Raw genomic sequence first — 27,528 nt, forward strand, 5'->3', positions numbered from 1 at the left:
ATGTCCTTGCATTGTGCAAGCGTGTAAACTCCGACATGTGCCCGAACAGCCCGATACGCCACACCATTAAAGGCACCATCACCATAGCCTTTAACGCTCTCACCACACAAAATGCTATAACTATCTGCCAGCGACTTCACGAGCTTCAGTCTCTTCGCCTCTGCTACGATGTCACCGGTATTCAGTTGCCTGCACCCCTCGACGGACATGCCCTTATTCCCGACATCATTCGTGAAGAGCTTCACGGGCTCTGCTCTTTCTGCGCTGCGGAAGTTACTCTCCCTTCTGCGAAAAGTGGCTTGTGAAACCTGATTAGGCAAGATATGACGTCCACATCGCGTCCAACGTGTTTCAACGGTCGCTGCGTGTGCCAGATGCCAATATACACCGATGTCTCCCTGTCGCACCCGTTGTTCCTGGGCCTACAGCAGAAGACCATACGTCGGTGGCTTAATTGTCACCGCCAGTGCGTGCACCGCCTTTCTACGCCCCCGAGCGCACTCCTCGACCCATCTGTCACTTCTGTGGCTATCGAGGTCATATCGCCCGGCTTTGTCGAAGGCGCCACCAAGAAGAAAAACGTGGCTACGCTCCTGAAGAAGATCGAAGCTTCCATCCGACCATGAATTACCCATGGCCGCCCTCCCGGCCGTCCTATCACCTACCATGCTGACATGTCTGGGAATTCCCGTACGTCTCGCCGCAGGCCGCCTTCTCCAGGTCGGCTATCAGTGCCGCCTCTGTGATCCGCCTCCCATTCCATGAACGCTCACGTGGAAAACTCCCCGATGCAGTTTTAGGAGGAGAAATTGCATCCACCCGACAGCTAACGATTTCTCCAGAGCGCCTATCGAACTTGATAGTAGTGTTTGTAGACGGTGTTCGCGCTGAGGCTCTCCTATACACTTGCGCTGCCGTTTTGATTATTCGTGCCGATTTTCGCTCCTACCTTCAAAACGTGATCACACCTTATCGTGGCCTACCTCTCCGGGCAGTGACCGATGCTCTCATTCGTCTACTTGCACAGTGTACCGTACATGTCTGCATAGAAGGCATTCGTCATCACATTGTTTCTCGCTATTTCGTAAGTGCACACATGAACTAATTTTGCATGGGATGGTAGTTTCTCTTATCTTGTAATCAGCGCCTCCTAAATCTAAATGCCACTGACTCTTCGCCGCTTGAACATGCGGACGCATACGCCTTGTCGTCAGGTCAGATTGTCATCACGCCTTGTCATTACTTTGGACATCCATCGAAGACGTTATAAGTGTTAATCACACCGACATTGTGGATGGTGACGTACTTATTCTTCCTTACGGCCATACCCCATCTAGAGGTACTGTCTTATTCGCTTCTCCGATGTGTCCGCTTACCTTACCACCGTAAATCTATGCTGCTATCCTGTGGCTCTTGCGCAGTCGACATTCAGCCTGTTGCAATGACTGCTCTTCCAAACAACATCGCCACTCACTGCCTCTTCTGCGTCGGCAACCATGAACACTGACCTAACACCTGCACAAACTGAAGATGTGGGCGCCCTGTTGAATAGACACCGTTCTCCATTTGACGTGAACTCACCCGTCCTCAGCATGGTTGCCACCGCTACTCGCACCATCCAGACTGACAGCTCTCGTATTGTACATCTGCGTCCATACCACGTGTCTCAGGCAAAACGCAAGATCACCGAGATCACACATGCTACGACGCAACATCATACATACTTCCTTGAGTCCCTGGTCATTCCCAGTTATTCTCGTTAAAAAATAAATCAGTTCGTTTCCACGTCGATTACTGTGCGCTAAAAAAATAACGCGCAAGAATGTTTATCCTCTGCCTGCGATAGACGACGCACCGGATTCATTATGTGGCGCCGAGTGTTTTCCTAGCCTCGATTTCAGGTCAGGCTATTGGCAGACACCAATGTCGGAGGCGGATTAGGAGAAGACCGTCTTTTTAACGCCAGGCGGGTTGTGCGAGCGTAATGTGATGCCTTTTGGACTTTGTAATGCGCCCGCCACCTTCGAACGCATGATAGACGGCGTATTGCGTAGTTCGAGAAGGAAGACATGCACGTATATGCTATTTCTAGGACATATATATAGTAGTGTTCTCATCTACATTCTTGTAGCATCTGCAACGTTTTGACAAAGTCGTGGCATAGCTTGCGAAATCCGGTCTATAGCTTAATACCAAGCAATGTATATTTGCAAGTAAGACAACGTTCTTGGCTACCTAGTCAGCAAGGAAGAAATTCTGCCGGACCCCGAGAAGCTTGCCGCCGTTCTCGTCTTTCCTCGTCCACTATGTCAAAAAGAGCTACGCAGCTTTCTTGGGTTAGCTTCTTACTTCCGGCGCTTCATACGCGGCTTCGCGGAACTTGCGTCTCCACTCCATCAACTTCTCGCAATTAACGTCACTTTCATTTAGCCCGAAGATTGCGAAAGCGCTTTCGCGGAATGGAATGAAAGCAAGCTCTTAGGTCGGATCCAGTACTGTGCCACTTTGATCCAAGCGCGCCCACCATCCTTCAAACCGACGCTAGTAGTCGTGGTCTAGGTGTCTTGCAACGCAATAACTCACGCTAACGCGTCATTGCTTACGCCAGTCATGTTCTTACCACTGCAGAAAAAAACTGCACCATCACCGAGCAGGAGCATCGTGCCGTTGTTTGGGCAGTGCAAATATTTCGACGATATCTTCACGGCCGTCACTTTACCGCTGTTACCGACCATAATACCCTATGCTGGCAGTCATCGCTGAAAAACTTATCGGGTCGCCTCCGTCGCTAGGTGGTTCGCTTGCATGAGTACAATTTCGATGTCACCTGCAGATCTGAGAAGAAGCATCAAAATGCTGAGGCTCTATCTCGCTCTCATCTGCCCAGCGCAGGCCACTCACCATCGCTACTCCAAAATGACACCACCTCTCCAAACACAGTTCACAATCATTCGGTGCCCAATCCGTCATCGCTTCACAACAACGTGTCCACACATACTGCCGCACCATTGTTGACCACATCATCGGCTCTACTCTTCTGAACGCCTGACTCCATCGGCAACTTAGACAATTAAAGCTTCACTGTGGTGCTTTACACCTCTACGTTTACCACGTCGATAGCAACAAGTGGGTACCCGTCATCCTACGTTCTCTGCAACTTGAAGTTTTGGAAGCTTCTTATGATGATCCAACCGCTGGTCATCTAGGATATAAGAGGGCTTACGAATAAATACGAAGTCGCTTTTTTTTGGCCCGGCTTCTGTTCAGCCGTTGCTATGTAGGTCGCCTGCTGTGTCAATTGCCAACGGCGAAAATGACCCACAACTGCTCCATTCGGCTTTATGCAATCTCTTCCTTGTCCTGCCTTGCCCTTTGAAGTCATCGGAATCGACTTGCGCGGCCCTATTCCTATAACATTGAATGGGAATCGTTCGATTGCCACGGCCGTCGACCACCTTCCCCGCTACGCAGAACCAGCTGTTCTACAATCTGGGAGTGCCGCTGAAGTCGCCGATTTCTTCTTTCGCAACATCTTTTTGTGCCATGGAGCCCCACGTGTTCCCCTGAACGATCGTGGCAGTCTTTCTCTCTTCTATTGTCGACCAAGTTTTGCGTGCCTCCAACATTGTTCACAAGACCACTTCTAGTTATTATGCGCAGAATTGACTGAACGCTTTCATCGAACGCTATCGGACATGGACATAATGTACATTCATCCCAACCACATTAACTTGGATGCAATCCTACTCTTTGTGACGCCCGCTTATAATACGGCAGCTCAACGCACTACCGGCTTTTCTCCATTATTTCTCGCCCATGGTCGCTCGCCGAGTTTCACACAGGACATCTCTTTTATTTCGGCCTCTGCACCCTAGACATATTCTTTCTCTGAACAATTCTTCTCTCGTCTCGCACACTGCCATCACGTGGCCCTGGTCAACACTAGCCCCTCTCAAGACACTTGAACGTCTCACTGCGACTCGTCCCACCGTGTTGTGGCGTTTTCCTCGGGTGACGAAGTTCTTCTAAGGACTCCACTGCACGTTCCCGGCTTATGCGACAAATTCACCAGTCCTTACTGGACCGTACACGGTGGTTGAACAGACGTCTCCGTAAATTACCGCGTTTCTCCTCTTAGCACTAATCTAGATCATCGATGCCGAGAAACAGAGATAGTGCACGTATCTCGTTACACATTTCATAATACTCTCAGGCGACCAGGACGCTTCCAACGCGCGGGGGAATTATTGTGAGCGTGAAAAGCGAATGACTCTTCATTCTCTTTACATATAATTATCACCTCCACATCATCGTCATCTCAAAATATTATCAGCAGTGTGATTTAGCTCGAGCGTTCCTCATAATATATATAAATGTTGCACACACTGACATATGGTGTAGGATTGCAGATGTTTATAGAACCATGTTGTTTGCGTTTGTGCAATAAGGACAGCAGGAAAATGAGTATTAGGAATACCTGAAGCGATAAGCTTACATGAAGCGCTGGTGCTCGTGAGAATGGTAGCCCTGGACACTGCTACATGAATACACTCCAGGGTACGGCGTCAGACTACATTGCGACTGGCGTGAACCCGGCGTGGTGGCTGTATCAAATGAGTACATATGTAAGCTTTGCAACGAGCAAGGTTGCCTAAAAACACAGGTTATTATTCCAGAAACGTTAGCCGCAACAAGCTGGTACAGGCAGGAACCCGGCAAGCACGAGCCACACACGGACGTCAACGTCTTCTTTCACGCTGGCACAGAGCTGGCGCCACTATGCTTCGGTACAATTACTCCCCGCGCAGAAAGGAGCCAACCTGGCGACCTAGGGAAAGGACACGACAAGGGGGTCATAGCACGGTTTGAGGCGTGATACGTGTACTGTTTCACGCCCACGGCAGCGTTGGTCCGAGGGTGGATCAATGGGCTCAACTTCATAGTTGACAGGAGATGTTTGCCGCACCACACGGTAGGGGCCATGGTATTTCGACGAAAGCTTCGGGGAAAGACCGGGAGGGGTAGACGGGACCCAGAGCCAAACCAGCATTCCTGGGTTATAGTGTACAGTAGACGCAGAGGAATCGTGGTCAGTTTTCTGGCGCCATTGGTCTTGTGCGGTAAATGAGCGAGCGAGTTGACGACACTCTTCGGCATAAGCAGCTGCTTCGGAAACAGGCGTCGCTTCGGAAACATCAGGCCTGTAAGGGAGAATGGTGTCCATGGAGCATGATGGCTCACGTCCGTACAGAAGGAAGAAAGGAGAAAAGCCAGTGGTTGTTTGTGGCGCAGAGTTGTACGCGTACGTGACAAAAGGGAGCACTTGGTCCCAATTAGTGTGGTCGTCAGAGGCGTACATGGCAAGCATATCTCCAAGGGCACGGTTAAAGCGTTCTGTCATGCCATTGGTTTGGGGATGGTATGCCGAGGATTTCCTATGGACAGTGCGACATGCCTTGAGTAGCTCGTCGACGGCGTTCGAGAGAAACACGCGTCCACGGTCACTGAGTAATTCACGAGGTGCACCGTGTCGCAAAATGAGATGGTGAAGAAGAAAGGACGCAACGTCTTTCGCAGTGGTAGCAGGCAGCGCAGATGTTTCAGCGTAGCGTGTTAAATGATCCACGGCGACGATAATCCACCGGTTGCCTCGAAGAGAGTTGGGTAAAGGACCATAAATATCAATTCCGACGCGGTCGAATGGTCTCGCTGGGCAGGTTAAGGGTTGCAAAGGGCCAGCAGTGCTGTGAGAAGGCGTCTTGCGTCGTTGACACGTGGTGCATGACCGAACGTACTGGCGAACGTGCCGATACATGCCGCGCCAGTAGTATCTTAGACGAAGGCGAGAGTAAGTCTTAAATACTCCAGCGTGGCCACACTGGGGGTCATCGTGAAAGGCAGCGCAGATGTCCGAACGCAAATGACGAGGGATGACAAGGAGCCACCTACGGCCATCCGTCACGTAAGTGCGGCGATACAACAAGCCTTCACGGACAGCAAAGTGTCTTGCTTGACGAGAGAGGGAGCGTGAAGTCGTTTCTGACGAACTGTGAGAGAAGACGTCGAGCAAAGAATTGATCCAGGGATCCTTACGCTGTTCGGATGGCATGTCAGTGATGCTCAAGGATGACGAATCGCAAATGGCAGTTGATAAGCAGGCAAGGGCAGGAGGCAGTGGAGAACGGGATAGTGCATCGGCGTCTGAATGTCTGCGTCCTGAGCGATAAACAACACGGATATCGTATTCCTGAAGGCGTAAAGCCCAACGAGCGAGGCGGCCAGTAGGATCTTTCATGGACGCTAACCAGCATAAGGCATGGTGATCTGTGACAACATCAAACTGGCGTCCGTAAAGGTAGGTGCGAAATTTTCCTATAGCCCAAATGATAGCCAAGCACTCCTTTTCCGTGACGGAATAGTTGGACTCTGCCTTCGTTAGTGTACGGCTGGCATAGGCGACAACGTACTCGTCACAGCCATCCTTGCGTTGAGCGAGAATGGCACCGAGGCCGACACCGCTTGCATCCGTGTGAATTTCAGTGGGTGCATTGGGATCGAAGTGGCGGAGAACTGGCGGAGAGATGAGTAGCTGGCGTAGCGCCGTGAATGCCTCATCGCAGTGGGAATTCCAGCCAGAGAGGTCCGTGCTACGGGAGAGAAGCTGAGTCAGAGGGGCAATTATAGAGGCAAAATTGCGAATGAAACGCCGAAAATAGGAACACAAGCCTATGAAACTACGAAGCTCCTTTAGGGTAGTAGGCTTGGGGTACTCGGCAACGGCACGCAGTTTGGCAGGATCTGGCGATATTCCTTCTTTTGAAACGACGTGGCCGAGAATTGTGAGTTTGCGGGCGCCAAAACGACATTTCTTGAAGTTAAGTTGCAACCCGGCTGCCGTAAGGCACTGGAGAACTTGTTCCAGACGGGAAAGATGAGTTTCGAAATTCGCCGAGAATACAACTATGTCGTCTAAATAGCAAAGACAGATGTGCCATTTAAGTCCCCTGAGGACACTGTCCATCATTCTTTCAAAAGTCGCAGGCGCATTGCAAAGACCGAAGGGCATTAAAATAAATTCATATAAGCCGTCAGGGGTCACAAACGCCGTTTTTGGACGGTCTGGTTCAGCCATTGGTACTTGCCAATATCCAGATCGCAGATCCAGTGAAGAGAAAAACTCCGCACCTTGAAGGCAATCCAAGGCGTCATCAATGCGTGGCAGGGGATAAACATCCTTGCGTGTGATGTTGTTTAGTCGACGATAATCCACGCAAAACCTGATGGAGCCATCCTTTTTTCGCACGACGACCACTGGCGAAGCCCAAGGACTGTGTGAGTGCTGAATAACACCACGTTGCAGCATCTCGTCGACGTGTTGAGTGATGACGTCACGCTCGGCCTGCGAGACGCGGTAGGGGCGCTAACGAAGTGGAGTATGATGACCGGTGTCGATATGGTGAGCGACAACTGACGTGCGTCCCAAGGGAGGTTGTCCGTGGTCGAAGGAAGCGCGGAAACGGTCAAGTAGTTGAATGAGCTGATTGCGCTGGTCTTGCGTAAGGCCGGTGTCTACGCTGCGCAACAGAACGTCTTCGTCAGGTAGTGAAGGCGCGGTGCCAGCTGTGACAGCATCATGGACATCGGTGTCGTATCAGAACGGGCATCGAAAGGAAAGATGTCATCATAAGTGTCAAGACTCCCAATGCATTCGCCATGCAATAAGGTAGCGGGACAAGGGAACGGATTGCACACGTACACGGCACTGGAGCCATCGGCAAGTGTTATGACGGCAAACGGGACGACAAGGTTCCGGCGACGAGCGCATTCATGTGACGGCATAAATAGGGCAGTTGAATCGAAAATGGAGTTGCACAAAAGAGATACCGCGGTGACCGAAAAAGCAGAAATGACGACGTCAGCGGCGACGATCACCTTTTTGGGTGAGCGAGGGAGATCTATGAATGTCGTGCTGAATGGAAACAAAACGAGTTGAGCACGAGCGCAGTCAACAACCGCATGATTAGCGAAAAGAAAGTTCCATCCCAGGATGATTTCATGAGACGCATGCGGAAGGACGACAAATTCAACGATGTAAAGCACTCCTTGAATCACAACACGAGCAGTGCATGTGGCAGAAGGTTGGACGTGTTGCGAACTCGCTGTGCGTAAAGAAATTCCAACCAGTGGAGTCGTCACTTTGTTCAGTTTGCGGCATAACACTTCACTGATTATACAAATAGCGGCACCTGTGTCGACAAGAGCAGTTGTGGTGAAACCGTCCACAAACACGGCAATCTCGTTAGGGGGCGATAGATGAGGCCTTGGAAATTTCGTCAGTGGCGCAGCTCTTGCCTCAGGAACTGCGACTGGTAGTTTTCCTCCTGGGCGTGGTGGGAACGGCGAAGCATGGGGGAAGGAGACCGAAGACGGGGTGAAGGAGATCGACGTCGGCTGAAGTCTGGTCGACGTGAGCGGGGGTCATGTGAATCAGATGTCACATGCGATTCTGATGGCGAGGTATGTTGCCGGAATGCTGCACATCATTAAAATAGAATCCACGGCGACGACAGTAGCGCGCGACATGTCCTGGAATACCACAGTTGTAGCAGACGGGCCGGTTATCCGGAGTACGCCAAGAGTTTACAGGTGCTCGAGGTGGTGGAATGGGCCGATTTACCGGATAAACTGAAACTGGTGACCTGTAGTAGTTGGTGGCTGGACTGTATGAAGGGAGCGGCGGTTGGGCAGGAGGTCGGCGGACGGCTTCTGCATAAGTCAGCGGTGCAGCCACTGATACTGGGGACGTGGGCGAAGGGAGAGCCTAGGCAACTTGCGTCTGATTAGCACGGCGAAGTGAGTGGTCCAGTGTTGTGGGGGTCTCGTTGATGGTGGCGACAAGAGAGAGCTGTCGAGCAACTTCCTCCCGGATGTACTGTTGAATTTGAGGCATTAACACGCTGTAGTCGGAGCCACTGCTTTTGCACTCCAAGGCCGAAATATCAGCTGTCTGCGTATTAGCGCGACGTGTAGAAACTCGTTGCTTGCGCAGCTCATCGAAACTTTGACATAACTGAATCACGGCCGCGACGGTCTGTGGGTCTTTGGCCACAAGCATATGAAAAGCGTCGTCATCAATGCATTTCATTATGTTCTTTATTCTGTCAGCCTCCGTAATCCTAGCATCAACTCGCCTACAGAGGCTGATCACATCCTCAATGTAGCTCGTGAAGCTCTCACCATTTCGCTGAAATCGTCCCCGCAGTCCCAGTTCAGCGCGAAGCTTACGCATGGCTGGACGACCGAAAAACGAGGTGACGGCCTCTTTGAAAACCGACCAGGTGGGGATGTCGGCTTGGTGGTTGGTGAACCATAGGTTGGCCAAATCCGTCAAGTAGAAGATGACGTGAATCAGCTTCGCAGGGTCATCCCACTTGTTAATCGCGCTGGCATGCTCGTACTCTGCCAGCCAGTCCTCGACATCCTGATCTTCAGTGCCGTTGTATACTGGTGGGTCACGCAGACGAAGTACACCAGAACACATGACAGGTGGCAGCGTGGAAGAACCTTGTGGGGGATCGACGCGCTCGGTCATCGCGGACTGAGATGGTAGCTTACGACTGCGGAGCTCCAGGACGTTACCCAGCACGTTTCCACCAAATGCAACGAGCAAGGTTGCGTAAAAACACAGGTTATTATTCCAGAAACGTTAGCCGCAACAAGCTGGTACAGGCAGGAACCCGGCAAGCACGAGCCACACACGGACGTCAACGTCTTCTTTCACGCTGGCACAGAGCTGGCGCCACTATGCTTCGGTACAGCTTTATAAAATCAGATAGCCAGCTGGGCAACCACCACTGACGTTTCATCAACATTAGGGTTAACTTTAAAAGCCATTCCGAGGCCTAGCGTGGCTATGTGGTTGAATACCCGATCGCCACGTGGAATGCTTTGGTTCGATTCCTGCTGGGACCCTGGCATACTGCTTCGTATTCAACGGGTCAATGCTGCTGATGTACAATTTCTGTTGACGCTCACGTGTTAAAATTGCCCAAGTGTATTCTCGTCGTTCCTGGGTAGATGCTGAGTTTAAATAACCTGTGGCACATACCCGTATACCAGTGGTACATACCCACCTACGTGTATGTGCCACTCTTTGGCGGGAAGTGTTTGATGACGTACGCGGCAGGATTTTGACATTATTCATGTCTTAGCCAGCGCCTTAAATTCCTCATACCATCTCACCCTCCCATACTATTTTGGTTCACGCCAAGTTAAGCGTGTGATCACGAGAGCACCCAGACGTAAGCGGCTAGATAGATAGATGCGCAGGTAGACGCCAAAAGTGCTTACGGTATGCAAAGAAATGATTCGCATTTAATAAGGGTCATGCAGGGTGAAAGGAAACGTGATTACCATCCCTACCAAATACACATGCACTCGTCGGGTGTTGGCAGGGCTGCGTGGCTTCTGGCAATGTAACCAACCCGTTACGGCTCTTGTGACAATTACCGGGCACCTCCAGCGTTCGCACGCATGACGATCTGCATGGACCGGCGGTCTGTCATTGGTTCGTGTTTCGCGTTCTGCCTGGCCCTATCTACCTGCGGGTACTTGGTTTTTCGCTGTTTGGCTGTCTTCGTGGTTTGGATGCATCGTCGTGGGTCGTGCAGCCGTTGCGGGAGGTCTTGACTTATGCGCAGGACTGATGTCTGTCGCGTATCGCGGCCAGGCAAACTCTGCCTGGTTTGCCTCTACTTTACCCATGAATCTTTTCTGGCGCAGCGGTCTCAGCAGCGTCCCGGTGACGCTGGCTCCAACGAATGGGGATTCTATTTGCATGAAAGGGCCCCAAAACATCCAGGAGGATCTCCGGAAGGTGACCGAAGACTTCTAACTCATGACCGAGGTGCGACAGCTTGGTCGTGTAAGTATTCTGGGCTGTATCCCCGATCAGGCTTGCGCAATAGATGTTAACGTCTCTCCTAGTTAGCGTTTCTCCTCACTCGGGCCGTGTAAAATCTTAGGTTCGTGGCATGGGCTCGAGCATATCTCCACCGGAAATTTTAGAGTTGTTTTCTGCAGCAGGCGTGGTAGCAGTGTTTCGTTGCTCACGTAGCGTCGACAGCAGGAATATCCTGATAGAATTAGTGATAGTTACCTTTGATGGTACTAGTATGCTGACAAAAATCAAAGCGTAGCCGCTTATATATTGGGACGAACTGCCATCTCCTCGTCCACTGCAGGGCCTTAAATGCTGGCGTTTTGGACATATTTTAAAACGCTGCCGTTCAGTAGTGCGGTGTCAGCTGTGTACAGGACAACACAATGATGGTGAATGCACAGCTCAGGAAAATTGCAGCTGTCTCTGTGGTGGCCCTCAATGAGGTGATGATGGTAGATTCCCTCCTAGAACTCAAGAGATCCAGAGAATGAAAATATTTGAACAAAAACGGTGTTCCAGACGTGAAGCTCTAATTGTCATCACACAGTGCTCTCACGGGTAATCTGGTGCTATCACCCGTAGTAACCATGTCACAGATTCGTCACTCTCAGAAGTGATAGCCTCGACTGTTGAGAAAACAATGACGAAACCGTTGGGGAATCTTTTTGTAACGCTAACGGAGTCATTCGCTCAAATAGTAATTGCACAGATCACTCAAGTCATCATGCATGTGAATACAGGATCACTAGAACTAGGGCTTCGCAAATACAGCCGCACGATAAGAGCATATGTTGAAAAGTTATATTCATCAAGAACCGGCCCATCCGACAGCAACCGTTTGTAGAGTAATCCCCGTTGAACATTTGCTTTAGACAGGTTCCCAGGAAATAAAATTTGACTCAAGAAATATGAAACGATGGGCATCAGCTAGAAAACATGGTTCTCCCGTGAGTATTGAAGGGAAAAAAGAATATCAGAAAAAAATTGGATCAAAAATTTTTTTGGAAAGATGGCTTATTGCAGAAGGCAGTGAACGCTGCCAGTATATCGTCAAAATAGGTATATTAGCAATTCGAAGTGAAATTTCCAGTCAATTTTTTCCGTCACTACTGATTTATTCTGCCTTCGTAGTTAACATTCTCCAGATTTCGCAGTGTTGCAAGAAACTTGGCTTTCTAAAAAGAAAAGCTTTCGTTTAAAAAATTACCGCACGTTTCTCTTAGACCGCTCCTCAGGAGGTGGTGGTTTTGCAGAAATTTATGTAGCGCGAGGCGAAAAAACGAACACAGGAAAGAATATACTGAGAGGACAGAGCGCTACTAGCAACAACATGTTTATTTTCGACCTTCAAGCCGTTTTTGAGCCATAATCGTCAGGCGAGCAAGCAGATAAGCACGTGTATTCAGATAAATGCACGACATTGTCATCTACCTACAAGAAAAAACGATAAATACGATAACAAAAAACCACACAGATAAAATCACGTATTACTGCGTACGTAGGAACGCCAGTTCCTTGGGTGACAAGGCAATTGAAGGCTTGCTAATACACACATCTCCAAGAGCATCAATAAGTTCGGCTTCTATGATCAACCGAGTCATCTCATCCTTATGCCGACCAACAATGATTGTACTCTGGAACAAAGGCCAGCACCCACACGCGTGCTTGTGAAGAGCGAGAAAACCTTCTGGCGGCAGTTTATCCGCCTTTTAATTGTGTTCTTTCAATCGCTCATTGACACACCTACTGGTTTGGCCGACACATTGTTTCCCACATATGAACAGAATAAGATAAATGACGAACGAAATGCACTCCACAAATTTGTGTGTATGCCGTTTTGTGCACAACACCCTTTCTCCACGTGACGGATTCGTCAGCACACACAACTTCCCAAGTTTATCACGCACTGAAAATAGCACCCTAATATTGTCCCGAATTGCCACTTTCTTAAGGTTATGTGACAGCTGGTGAACATATGGAATTATGGCCGTGTGTCTTGATTTTGCCGGTGAATCGACATGAACATTAGATTGGCTTGACCTTGCACGAATCCTTTTCAACTCTTTTCCCGCAACTTAAATTAAAACATAATCGGGATAGCCCGATCCTTGCAAACGTGTGATCTGATTATGGAAGCTCTGCTTCATAAGGTGCGCACATGACTTGTTCAATGCGTTTTTGAGGCAAGTCGTCGTGGTGGCTCTCTTGGTTAGTTTGGAATGACCGGAATGAAATGGGAGTAAAGCTTTCTGAGCACGCGGATCATAGCACCAGCATAGCTGGTTGTCAGAACACTGAGCACTTAAATGTAAAAACCTTATTCGTCCGTCGCTTGGCCATTCTACTGTCACTTCAAGGGGCATAAGACCATCACAAAACACATTCAACACACTAGTACTCTCACTTTGGAGACTTTCCCCCGAGCTGTCAATGCAAATAATAAAATCATCTACACATCGGAACACTTTCTTAGCCGTCGTCTCTGCGAGACGATATGCCACAATTCTATCAAGTTCTGCCAGAAACAGATTGCTCAAGACAGGCGCGATGGATAAACTGCCGCCAGAAGGTTTTCTCGCTCTTCACATTCACGCGTGTGGATGCCGGCCTTTGTTCCAGAGTACAATCATTGTTGGTCGGCATAAGGATCAGATGACTCGGTTGATCATAAAAGCCGAACTTTTTGATGCTCTTGGAGATGTATGTATTAGCAAGCCTTCAATTGCCTTGTCACCCAAGAAACTGGCGTTCCTACGTACGCAGTAATACGTGATTTTATCTGTGTGGTTTTTTGTTGTCATATTTATCGTTTTTTCTTGTAGGTAGATGACATTGTCGTTCATTTATCTGAATACACGTGCTTATCTGCTTGCTGGCTTGACAATTATGGCTTAAAAACGGCTTGGAGGTCGAAAATAAACATGTTGTTGCTAGTAGCGCTCTGTCCTCTCAGTCTATTCTTTCCTGTGTTCGTTTTTTCGCCTCGCGCTACATAAATTCCTTTCAAATGTTTCACCAACCAGCCCACATCACCACTTTTGTCGGTTTAGCAGAGTTTATCTCTTCACAAATTGCGCATCGGGTAAACATTACAGCTCAAGTATAAATTTAGAAAGTGAAAATTTAACGTCAGATACCTCTCTTCCGGTATACATTCTTTTTAAAGACGATAGTCTTTCTTGGGGACCTTCGGCGCAAAAGTTTTGATCTGTCTGTCTGTCTGTCTGTCTGTCTGTCTGTCTGTCTGTCTGTCTGTCTGTTTGTCTGTCTGTCTGTCTGTCTGTCTGTACATTTGTCTGTTTGTCCACCCTTAACGGTACGTGCGCTCTGAACAGCACCAGCCGATACCTCAAACGGCCGACCCCATCCGCAGCGCTCACCAATGTTGCTCAGGATTCAGCGTTCATAGCTGTGTGATTGTCAAATTAAAAGCAATTATTGCGCATATCTGAGGCACCATACCAACATGTATATATTGTATATGTGCGTCTTTTACCACAAAGGGCATACATAAGTCATTCTAAAGACCGTAGCGTTTATCACACTTCGCTGACCATGCAATGCTTGCACGAAAAGGCGAGTGTTTCCAACGCTTTTCTGAGACGACACGGTGGTGCCACCTACCCGTCGCCTTGCGTTTTACATATTATCATTGTCTCGGAACCACGCGCTTCGTTTTGCAACATAACTGCCAGATAGCGCTTGTCTCACGTGTGTCGTGACTTGATGCTCTCGTTCGGCTCTGCCGCACGCTCGGGGCACTCTAACGCAGCGCCTCCAGAGTACCAATCACCGATTTCTTGCGCAGGACAAGAAATAAATGCTTTGTTCACTCTCTCCACACGCAAGACTATTATATTTCGACGACATTTGGAGATTAACATGCAGATACGTGGCATATTTTTTTTTCGTTTGTAAACCCTTATCTTTTATCAGGTGTTCAAAAGTTTCATGTTTTAGATACCATGCTTTCGTCTTGCAGAAAAAAAATATTCTTGGTTGGAGACTTTAATTTTCGTCACACTTCATGGAGATTCAGAACGTATAATAATGGGAAGAGTTTGCGGGATTTTGCTTTAAAAAATTAACAGAAATTAACCAGTGACTCCCCCCTCCCCCTTTGTGCGCAATCAGTCTCATTCTGTGATTGGTCTTGCTTTATATAGTCCTAGCCTGTGTATGCCTACGTGGTCTGCTTTGAACTGGGGTACAAGAAGCAATGTTGTTCGATCTTGTATGTGCCCTGACTTCAGTAATCTGGCAGTCAATTTCTGACATTAACTTTAATACATTTGAAACGACAATATGTGTAGGTTTGTCAAAACGAACAGATGAAAATGAAGGGTGGAATGTTATCAAATTTATTTATGTTATAAAACAATCCTTAAAAGAGCTAAATTCGCAGTACAGGTCTCTAAACAACGTTCTTTCAATCATTGGCGGAACTCAGATTGTTCACGCCATTATAGGCTAATAAAAGTGGAGTAGCAAAAACTTCTTTTTAACCAATGCCTTAGAAACTGGAGTGATTATAAATACGTGGCTGCAGTTTCTAAGCAAACAGTTGCCGCTTCGAAAGATAGCTATGATAGCCAACGTTTCGAGTTCTTTTGAAAGCCTGTCACCAAGAAATCACGTTTTGACTGCCTCAAAGCCAAAAATAATCTCATCACCAAGAAACATCGGATCAATAATATTGTCACGCGCTACAAAAGGTCTTCAACTAGGAAGAACTGAGCCGGCGGGGAGACGCACCGAAAACTGGCAAGATGGCTGCTTCAATAATAAACAACCAGCCAGAGCACGCGCTGCCCCAGAACATCGTCTTCCATTCTCGCGAAAAGCCATGACTTGCACTCGCCGAAACTAGCAGCCAAGTGGAATTATTCCCACTCTGAGAAAAAAAAAAGCATCACTCTGATGCTCGGAAAGTACAAAGGCAAAGTCGGGGCGAACCATCAGAAAATACGCGCTGTTACGCCATAGACATTGTCCTCGTTCGGGAGCACTTCTCACGAGATCGAGCGCTGTTCCGACGAACTGTGTCCCCCCTCCCAGTGCCGCCTTCCGTGCAAAAAAACCGTGCAGTTCCTGGGATAACGTCGCTTCCTCGACCGAACCACCTTGCAGTTCCGGGTATGGCTACGTCTCCTCCTCCGAGCCCGAGAACTGGTCTGAGAGAATGGAAAAAAGATGTTATTTAAGGCCGTGCCGGCCCCATGTTTGAAGGATTTTCCCCAGCCGACGTTGTCATGCTGGCCGGCTCTGTAAAAAAAAACAACCTGCTACAGTAAACGCTCCTTCTTGTTGCTGTTTTCAAAACGGATTGCCTCCCTGCTTCGCCTTCGGGCAAAGGCTTCAGCGAAGTCCGCTCGACGGCTCGCCGCTCTTCGCCACCGCTACCTTCGCGACACAGCAAATTCATAAAGTGGTTGGCTGCTGCGGGATACGCCACCCCTGTCCTCAGCGTTTTGCTGCTCTGGGACTCGCTACCCCAATTTCAACGGCTGAAAAGTTGGATCGAATCTCTGAGCACGAGGACGACCGCCGTGATAGCGTTTCGCTACGCTGAGATACGCTACCCTGTTCTCATCGTTCGGCAAGCGGGGAGAAGCACCCCCGGATCTCAACATTGGCAGGTTGGACCGGATCTTTGAAAGCCAGAGGACTCCCACGACACTGTTCGACAGCAGCCATGAGTTGGACCATCGTCGACTACTTGGTTGGGTGAGTGCCCAACGTTTACTTTTCATTTCGCCAGACCTCTCTAGCACTGACAGATGTTAGGAGAGTGTTTTGTGATTTTTGTAGGTTATAATTTAATATTCACGTACTTTAAACCATGAGATTAGCTTTAGAGTATGGTGAATATCAGTAGTAGAGCATCACGAGGGACGAGATCGCGATGGAGCAGTACCTTGTGGAGGACCTCCTCGAAATTTGTGGAGCCATGGGGATTTCCGCCGGGTCTGCTAAAACAAGGGAAGCGATTCTCGAGGTGATGCGGGCAGAGAATGTGACAGCCGAGGAAGCTGGCGAGTTCTGGTAGTTCGTTTTCGAGAAAAGCCGACAAGAGCTCGAAGCTCAAAGGCATGAACAATGGAAGGCTGAAGAGTGCAGAAAAAGGAGAGAGCATGCTCTTAGAATGAAAGAGCTTGATCATAAAATTGAAGCGATTAAGTGGCAGAATGGACGAGAACATTGTGTCTTTCTTGTTTTGAAAAGGTCTGCGACGATGTTGGTGTTGGGCGAGACTTATGGTCGGAAAAGCTTGCCACGTTGCTTCCGTGCAAAGTCGCAAGCGTTTCGGAGCGCTTATCCGCCGAGGAAGCGCATGACTTTGATAGGGTTAAATACGCTTTGTTCCGCCACTTTGCTGCTCTGAGTGTTGCCAACGGCGAAAGTCGAGCATACAAGTACAGCACTGAAGCGCGCAGCAAAGCGCTAGAAATTGAGGCGCACCGCAAAGTGCAGGACGCTGATGTGCGTCGTAGAGAGCGAGATGAGGCGCGGCGTACGGTGATCGAGGTGGAAGCGCGTGAAAATTAGGCTCGCCGAAGAGCGCAAGGAGTAGAAGCGCGTCGAGAAGCGCGTAAAGATAAGGCATGCCGAAAGGTTATAGAAGCTGACGCCCGTCGCGAACCACAAGCCGCTGAAGTGTGCCAGTGAGAGCTGGACACCGAAGAGAGTCGCGAGGCGCCGGTCATTGGGGCTCGTCACAAGGTACAAGACGCCGAAGTGCGTCGGATAGAGCCAGACGCTGAAGTGTATCGCGAGCAGTTTGGGGCCGAGGCCCATCGCATGGCTACGGACGCCGAGGCGCATCGCGAAGCGCTAGAGAGGGAGCCGCTTCGCAGCGCACATGATCCAGATGCATCGCGTCGAAAAGAGCTTGACGACAAGTCGCGTCGTAAGGCGCTACAGGTTGACGCCTGTCGACAAAAGCTTGAGCAGGATGCGCGACATAAAGCGCTACAGAGTAAATCTCATAAGAGAAAACATGAGGTCGACTTCGAAGGCCAGAGAAAAAGGGCTATCCACGACATCGATAGACCCCCACCGATCGAAAGCTCTGTAAACGCGCTTGTTAGCTTCAAAGTCATCGGGACTCCCGTTCTGTCACAGGCAGAGTCAGCTAGCAACGGGCCCGAGGGAACGCTAGCTAACAAATCGGGAGCTTCGACTCCACACAAAGAAGGCAGCACACTTGTGGATAAGTGTGTCGATACTGCCAGTAATGGGAGAAGTTCAAACAGAAAGAGGCGTTGGTGTAAGCGTAAAGCGGTAAAGACAACTGGCGCCAAGCGCGCTGAAGCCGCTGTTAAGTGCCATGACGTCATCAGTCGAGACGCCAGGTTCAGGGCTAGGCGTAGGATCGCGAAAAGGTCCTCTATGAAATGTTTGAAGTGCGGATTGCAGCGGGGATCGAGATTAGGCGAGATGTGCGCCCAGAAAAACCGAATTTCAGGAAAATTAGGATGCCGAGATCATCGCCTGGTCTCATATTTTTCACTGCCCCGTAGAGGCAACCAGGAAGGGAAGCATAGCTTACGCCTGAGCCGTAACACAGGCTGTTGTTTCCCGCCGTGGCGAAATGGTCACGGGTCGAACGGGTGGGGTAAAGGATGCAGGGCCGATGCCCCCTTGTTCGGGTTAAGCGGCTGTACGTCAAAAGTTGCTGCTACCGAGTTCGGCAAACAGCTTTGTTCGTTGTGCCTTTGTCAAGACCGGATCCCTCGAAAGCTATGGAGTGCGCGACTCCCCAGAGTCGTCTGAGAGGGCCCCCGTCTTGCCATTACAGAATGACTATTGTAATCAGCTTTGAAAAATATTGTTCTAGTTTTGTCGTCAGCCGTTGAGCAAGGAATGCGTCTGAATTTTTGCAAGTTTGACTTTCCTTCTCATCAAAAAAGCTGACATTGATATGTTTGTTTGATTAATTTTGTTTTCATAATATTTGGAAAGGTAACAGTTAGTGCGTTTTATTTTAACAGAGAACGTTGCGTAAAAGCCCATGTTTAAAATATCATCTGCGTTTGGCATTACGTGTTATTGCACACGTCTGTGTAGGTTAACTGTTTTGTATAACGCACGCAAGTTTAATTCTTTCATTCATATTTCATTCTTATTTCATAATTTTCATTCTTATTGTCTTACTTTTCAAGCGTGTTTTATCTTGTTTTGATCATCATTGGCTGCGCGCATTGAAGAGAGAGCTTGTAGGAGGACAAACTTTGTTAAGTTGACAATATGACGCTTGCAGGCGTCGCCAATGTGCGTGATTCAGGATGGCTTGGCGTACTAAATTGTAGTTTCGCTGCTAAATTGAGCAATCCTCAGAAGCTTCGATCGTCCAGAATCTGCCTAAATCACAATTGAGAATCGCTTGAAAACAAGAAAATTCTGTCTGGTTTAGCGGTGTCATGCACTGACACTTAGCTAAAGGTGTGTCCGCATTGCGTATTCCTCGTGAGATACGTTACTCGTGATGCTATTTATTAGCTCAGCATAATCTCGAGGAAACACTTGGTTTCTGCTGGTCTGGCGATTTGATCAGCATTTGGAGGGTGCTTGCTTTGGCCAGAGTGGTTTGGCTTTGTGTTTGACTCCGCCGTTCCAGTGAACCTCTGCAGGGCTAGAAAGTCTTCACGGGCGGAGAGAGCGGAACGGCTACCGACAGTCAACCAGCATCCCTCCTTCCAAGCCGCGCTAGACGACTCAAAACTCCGGATGTATTGTCTGGCGGCGGGGTGCTGTTATGCCACAGACATTGTCCTCGTTCGGGAGCCCTTCTCACGAGATCGAGCGCTGTTCCGACGAACTGTCTCCCCCCTCCCAGCGCCGCCTTCTGTGCAAAAAAACCGTGCAGTTCCGGGGATAACGTCGCTTTCTCTGCTGAACCACCTTGCAGTTCCGGGTATGGCTACGTCTCCTCCTCCGAGCCCGAGAACTGGTCGGAGAGAATGGACCAAAGGAGTTATTAAGGCCATGCCGGCCCCATGTTTGAAGGATTTGCCGCAGCCGACGTTGTCGTGCTGGCCGGCTCTGTAAAAAAAAACGACAACCTGCTACAGTAAACGCTCCTTCTTGTTGCTGTTTTCAAAACGGATTGCCTCCCTGCTTCGCCTTCGGGCAAAGGCTTCAGCGAAGTCCGCTCGACGGCTCGCCGCTCTTTGCCACCGCTACCCTCGCGACACAGCAAATTCCTAACAGCGCATACACAAAAACAGCGGTATTGTTCATGCGCAGTCGCACTACGGCGTTAAGTACGGTTTTAGGCGCACCACGTGGACAATCTCCGAGGAGTGCCTTCGCCGTCGTGGCGAGAAGGCGCCGTCAGGGACTACCTCGTAGTTCACATCGCTCACGCGTCGCAAGACTTTGTATGGTCCGAAGTAGCGACTGAGCAGTTTTTCTGACAATCCCTGGCATCGGACTGGAGTCCACACCCAAACTTGATCGCCTGGATGGTATTCAACTTGTCGATGGCGAGCGTTGTAGCGGCATGCGTCTATACTCTGCTGGTGCGTAATGTGTAGGCGTGCTAACTGGCGTGCTTCTTCGGCGTACTGGGTAAGCTGCACAGCATCAGGAGTGGTCAAAGCATCGCAATTGTGTAAAAGCATCGCATCCAGCACTTCACGTCCATAGACAAGACGGAAAGGCGTGAATCGCGTAGTTTCCTGGACGGCAGTATTGTACGCGATTGTGGCGTACGGTAGCACCTTGTCCCAGGTCTTATGCTGGACGTCTGCGTACATAGGTAACATTCAGCGATGGTCTTGTTGAGTCGCTCTGTCAAGCCGTTGCTCTGCGGATGATATGCCGTGGTCTTGCGATGGCTCGTGTAGCTGAGCTTGAATACGTCATGAATGAGCTGGGCCGTGAATGCTGTTCCTCTGTCTGTGATTACGCACGACGGGGCGCCATGTCGAAGAACGATCTGGTCCATAAAGAATTGGGCGACGTCGTAAGCCGTAGCGCGTTGTAGTGCTTTTGTTTCGGCGTACTTCGTCAAATAATCGGTGGCTACTACGATCCACTTGTTGCCGGCAAATGATAGCGGAAAGGGCCCCAGTAAATCCATTCCTATTTGATCAAATGGCGCTCTAGGTGGTTCTATTGGTTGAAGAAGCCCCGCGGGCTTTAGTGGCGGGGATTTGCGGCGTTGACATTCCCGGCAGCTTTTCACGTATCGCTTAACTGATGCAGAAAGCTTAGGCCAGTAGTATGCTTGTCGAGCTCGAGCGAGAGTTCGAGAGGAACCTAAGTGACGAGGTGTGGGCTCATCGTGGCAGGCAAGAAGAATGTCGTCACGCATGTCAGTTGGCAAAACTAGAAGATAGGTTCTCTCGTTGCCGTTGGAGTTTTTCTTATACAGGTCCCCATCTCGCAGACAGAATGGCGACAGACTTCGAGAAATACATCGACGTATGGACGAGTTGCGTCCTTCAAGGTTTTCGATAACTGCGCGAATTTTACCGTCGGCAGGCTGTCACGTAATCAGATCTGTTGTAGTAAGGGCCCCAAGGAAACCATCGTCATCCTCGTTGTCGTGGCCACAAACTTCGACAGGTGCACGGGATAATGAATCAGCATCTTCGTGCTTGCGGCCCGTTTGTAAGCGATCGTGGAATCGTATTCCTGCAGACGAAAACTCCATCGTGCCAGTCGCCCGCACGGGTCCCGTAGGTTGGCTAACCAGCACAACGAATGATGGTCGGTGACTACCTTGAAGTGGCGTCCGTAAAGGTAAGGCCTGAATTTCATAGTGGTCCATACAACAGCGAGGCACTCTTTCTCTGACGTGGAGTAGTTGACCTCGGCGCGGGAAAGAGTGCGGCTAGCGTACGCTATCACTCGCTCTGTGCCCTCTTGTTGTTGTACGAGGACAGCACCAAGATCCACGTTGCTGGCGTCAGTATGAATTTCAGTATCAGCGGCTTGGTCAAAGTGAGCAAGGACTGGTGGTGTCTGCAAACGCTCCCGTAGTTCAGAGAAAGCTGCGTCCTGTTCTTTCTCCCAGACGACTGGAACATCTTCACGAGTGAGTCGAGTGAACGGTTCAGCAATCCTAGAAAAATTGACTATAAAGCTGCGGTAGTACGCGCAGAGCCCTAAAAAGCGACACCCTGCCTTCTTATCACGTGGAACAGGAAACGAGGCCACGGCGGTACTTTTATCAGGGTCTGGTCGAATACCATCCGCACTGACAACATGGCCGAGAAACTTAAGTTCCTTGTAACTAAGTGGCATTTTTCCGGCTTCAGTGTCAGGTTAGCAGAGAGGAGTACTTCCAGCCCATTCTGCAGACGCTTCTGGTGTTCCTCAAAGGTGGCAGAAAACACGATAAAATCATCGAGTTAACTAAGCGCGTGTGCCACTTCAGACCGGTAAGAACAGTGTCCATCATAAATGTCGCAGGTGCAGAACAGAGGCTGAAGGGAAGCACTTTGAATTCATATAGGCCATCCGGTGTAACGAAGGCGGTTTTTTCACGATCTCGTTAATCAACTTCGATCTGCCAGTAGCCACTTTTCAAGTCTATCAATGAAAAATACTTGGCCCACCGCAGTCTGTCGAGGGAATCGTCCATGCGAGGCAGCGTACAGACGTCTTTTTTAGTCACGCTGTTAAGTTTCCTGTAGTCCACGCAGAAGCGCAGTGATCCATCTTTTTTCTTCACGAGCACGACCGGAGATGACCAGGCACTTTTCGAAAGTTAGATAATGTCATCTTGCAACATCTCTTTGACTTGAGCATTTATAACGTCATGTTCCTTTGCCGAAACGCGGTAAGGGTGTTGTTTTATGGGTGAGGCGTCGTTATACGTAATTATTCAGTGTTTGGTGATCGGTGTCTGACGAACCTTCGAGGTGGGCGCAAAGCACTATTTAAATTGATATAGCAGTTCACGTAGCTCGGTCTGTTGTTGTTCCGAGAGGGTCGAGTTGACATCAACTTTTCCAAGTAGTGAAGTCACATCGCTTGGTGTGTGTCGAAGCCCGTCGTTGGCTGATGCACATGCGAAGCATTCAAAAATGTCTGCGATAGGGTACCAGGTGGTCTAAATTTCCGGAGCCCTCCACTACGGCGTCTCTCATAATCATATGGTGGTTTTGGGACGTTAAACACAACAAATCAATCATGTGATAGGGTAGGAGAAAGCGATGGCAGTGTCACGAAACAGGTGCCGGTACTCGTTATTGAAATTAGTCACAAGTAGGGTAGAGTGTCCGTCATAAAGCATGGCGAGGCTGCGTGCAGCGCAGACACCTAGCGCGAACAAAAGCGTCAAGTTGCCTTCGGCGACAACCTCACCATCCCGTAACTTTTCACACACCACATCAACTAGGACGCTTGAACGCGGAGGCAACGTGATGCTGTCGGCAGAAACGCGAAGCGTGCTGTCACGGATGTCGTCAGGTTTGTCGGAGGATCCAGATGTCGAAAACGTCACGGTACGCTCTCGAATATCGATAATAGCGCCGTGCTCCCGCAAAAAGTCGACGCCGAGGATTAGGTCTCGGGAGCAGTCACGAAGTACGAGGCAGCTGGCGAGAAACGTACGTCCCCGAATGCTCACTCTGATAGTACACATGCCGATTGGGGTGACTACGTGCCCGCCGGTAGTACGAATTTGTACTTCGTACCAAGGCGTTACAACTTTCTTTATGTGCGCTGCTAGTTTCCCGCTTATGATCGAGTAGTCCGCACCTGTGTCCAATGATGCACTAACCTCGTGGTGACCGTCGACTACCACATGTATATCCAGAGAAAATGTGCTTCTGGCTTTCATCGTTGTCGTCGGGGAATCGCTCCGTGTCCGTGCTTACGTCGGTGGGAGGCCTTGCTTGCGTCGAGTGCCAGCGGCCTCGTTCCCGAAGGTCACTGTCGTTAGTTTTCCCGCCTAGGGCTTGGCGAGCATGCCGGTGCCGCTCCTGGGAGGCTCCGAAAATTTGGAGAAGATCGCCTTGGGGATGGGGACCGCGACTGCCACCGCAGTGGCATACGCTGCTGTTAGAGGTAATCTTCAATAGCTCTCGGTCTTTCGCCAAATCTCGGCTGTGGTACGTTGACGGCAAAACCCTGTGATCCGAGGCTACGATAGGGACATTCCCGGTACATATGTCCAGCTTCACCACAGTGGTAACACAGTGGTCGTCTGTCCGGTGTGCGCCATACGTCGGATTTTCTGGGAAGCGGCTGTCGATTTTCGAAGTGCTGAATTGGCTGCAGCGAAGGAAGTGCATCCTGATGCATAGGATTAACGAAGCGTGGTGAAGCAGGAATATGTCGGCTTACAGTTTCTGCGTATCGTGCGCGATGTGGCTCCGCCGGGACAGGCGGGACATAGCTGCAAGGCGGCACTTGGAGGAGAGCCTGTCGTACTTTGTTTCTGACAAGTCTGCAAATAGACCCTGCAGTAGGTTGGGACTGGCACTGAATATTTTGTAGTTCGTCGCGCACCACCGATCGAATGAGATCGCAAAGAGGCTCGATGTTGATGTTGCTTGCCGCACCTCCGATCTGACCTATTGACGAAGCGGCACTCACTTGCCGGTCGTACACATTAGAGCACTGCTGCAGCACTTGCTCCATGGTCGGGGCTTCAGTCGAAAATTCCGCCACGGTCTTTGGGGGACAGCGAACGAGGCCAGCGAAAAGCTGCTCCTTCACTCCTGGCATTAAATGACGGAACTTCTTTTCTTCTGCCATTTCGGGGTCGGCTCGACGAAAGAGGCTCGTCATGTACTCGACGTACATCATGACGCATTCATTCGGCATTTGGAGGCGCAACTGAATCGCTCGCTCGGCTCGTTCGCGGCAATCTCGGGATTGGCCCAACTTGCCAGCAGGTATCGACGAAAGACGCTCCACGAGGGAAAAGGTTGATTAATATGTGTGGTTTAACGTCCCAAAACCATCATTTGCACGAGGGAAAAGGCTCAGGGTTTTCGTACCAAGTACGAGCGCCGTCCTCAAAGCTGAAATACACGTTCCTCATTTTGTCGAAGTCGGTTCAAACATTGTAATCCGAAACTCGTTCGAACTGGGCCAGCCAGTCTTCGACATCCTCCAAGACGGAACCGTGGAACACCTTCAGCACACGTGGCTTCCACAGCGTATGATGCGTGGCTGCAGCGCTTTCCTGAGCGTCGGAGGCTGCAGCGCCTTCCGTAGCGTTTGGGGGTGTGACAGACGTTATCTCGGGAAGAGGTCGATGCTCAGGAGGTAGTCCTCGGAGTCTTCGGCTTGAGCGGTGGACAGGTGTTGTCACTGCAGGTACAGGGCTACCCGGAGGCGTTTGGAACATCGGCGGGGGGTTACCCAGCACCTCCACCAGTTGTCACGTGCTACAAAAGGTCTTCAAGTAGGAAGAACTGAGCCGGCGTCGAGACGCACCGAAAACTGGCACGATGGCTGCTTCAATAAAAACAACTAGCCAGAGCACGCGCTGCCTCAGAACATCTTCTTCCGTTCTCGAGGGCAGCCATGGCTTGCGCTCGCTGTAACTAGCGGCCAAGTGGCAATATGAAAGCCAAGTTGTCTTGTTTTCTGCAAAATATTGCTAAAGGGCTGCAAAGTCTCCTTATGACTGCTTCCTTTTACCACTCACTATCTCCTGTTAAAACCACTGACTTTGAAAAGCTCAAAGCGTCGGAAATAGCACAAGTTGTGACAATATTTCGCAAATCTGCTTCAGGTACTGATGGAATAGAGCATCGGTAATAAAAATTATACCTAAAGTATCAAATCAGAATTTGCTTGCAACAGTTGACCACTCTATAAGAAACTAGTGGATTTCATCTGAGTGAAGAATCATGAAAATAATTCCTTTAATAAAGAAACATGGAGCTGGGTTTACTTCAGATGACACAAGGCCTAGTTCACTCACATGTAATCTAGTAAAACTAGCCGAAAGAATTCTACCCACTAGGATAGATAACTGGTTGGACGAAAATAGGACTTTTAATCCATGCTGAATCGGACTCAGGCGTGGCTGGGCCTTTAGTGTACCCATTTTGGTGTACCAATTTTGATTTGGAAAGCAGGATACAACGAGCTTGTTTTAAGAAACATGTTGTCACCTTGAAATAATTATAAGATAAACAAGTGAAGTGCCTCAGGCGACGTTTCGATAGGAGGACCTATCTTTTTCAAAGGCGCCGTGTCATCCTTGGCGTGTTAGTTTTAAAGGGGTTAGTGGTGACGTCACATCATGGTGGTGGTGCGTGTCCCTGTTGATGATTGCTATCTGAAAAGCGAAATATTATAAAGAGAAAAGTGCAGCCCTCGCTGCACTTCAAGTCACGTGGTAGTGATTCAGAAATGTTGTCAGAGAGGGGGGAGGAAGAAAAAAAAGAAAAAAAGGCAGCATATCCACGGAGTGAATGATGGAGAGTGGGGCGAAGTATTCGTCCGTCCATGCGTCCGTCTGTGTGATCGTCCATGCGTCTGTTCGTGCGCCCGTCCCTACGTTCGTTCATACATCCGCCCCTGCGTCCTTTCATGCGCCCATCCATGCATCTGTCTGTGTGTCCGTTCGCCCATCTATTCAACACTCCAAGTCCCACCATCTCGCACCTTTTTATAATATATTCCCCATATTGAAGCACCGCCATTAAGTGGACATTCCAAGGACTAAACGATAGGCGGCACACGCACACTTTCTTACGGCTTGCGCTTCAGGTCTACTTCCCCCCTTTAACCACGTTGAGCTCATGGTATATACTAGTTCACTGTATTCATGGCACTGCGGCCCAATGCTCGCTAAACCTTTCTAAAACCAAGGAGGTTACGCCCAGCGAGTATAACGTAGCAACCCTTTCCTGTCAGATAGTGCTCAATGTACATGCCAGTGGCTGCTAATGTGGAATGAGAGACAGGAGGATTCAGCTTTTAATTTCTTACGGCTTGCGCTTCGTATCTGATTCCCCCATTTAACCACCTCGAATTCATTCATGGTATATACTAGTTCATTGTATTGTTGAAAAAACAGGTCACTGACCAATGTCAAATAAAAACAAAGACGTTTCGGGATCCGTACGGGTCCCTTGTTCACAATGCTTGTGAACAAGGGACCCGTACGGATCCCGAAACGTCTTTGTTTTTATTTGACATTGGTCAGTGACCTGTTTTTTCAACAATGCCTTTACCTGACCAGACGGCATTCCGTCGAACTCTTGACTAGTTCATTGTATTCATGGCCCTGCGGATCAACGCTCGCTAAACCTTTCTAAAACTAAAAAGGTTACACCCAGCGAGTATAATGTAGCAACCCTTTCTTGTCCGATAGTGCTCAATGTACATGCCAATGGTTGCTAATGGGGATCGCAGCGTGCGCGTTGACTAAAAGCCGAATGCTCCTGTCTCTCATTCCCCATTAGCAGCCATTGGCATGTACATTGAGCACAATTTTTTATTGTTAAACAACGCACAGAAGAAATCTTTCACCGGCACCACCTTGGAGGTCAAATGTTATACCTATTTCGGGTATGTGCCACTAGTGGTTACTTACTACGAGGGACGCACAAGCCACGCCATAAGGAGCTTCGCTCCTAAAAGTGCAAAGTTGGAGCGAG

General features: G+C 49.5%; 1 protein-coding gene across 1 annotated transcript in view; it reads right to left on the reverse strand.

Annotated features, from left to right (window-relative positions):
* LOC119184597 (uncharacterized) overlaps nucleotides 1–27,528 on the reverse strand; it is a 328,559-nt gene that overhangs the window by 148,965 nt on the left and 152,066 nt on the right. The window lies entirely within an intron of this gene.

This window comes from Rhipicephalus microplus, chromosome 3 (genome assembly GCF_043290135.1).
Source record: "Rhipicephalus microplus isolate Deutch F79 chromosome 3, USDA_Rmic, whole genome shotgun sequence".
Classification (NCBI taxonomy): Eukaryota; Metazoa; Arthropoda; class Arachnida; order Ixodida; family Ixodidae; genus Rhipicephalus; species Rhipicephalus microplus.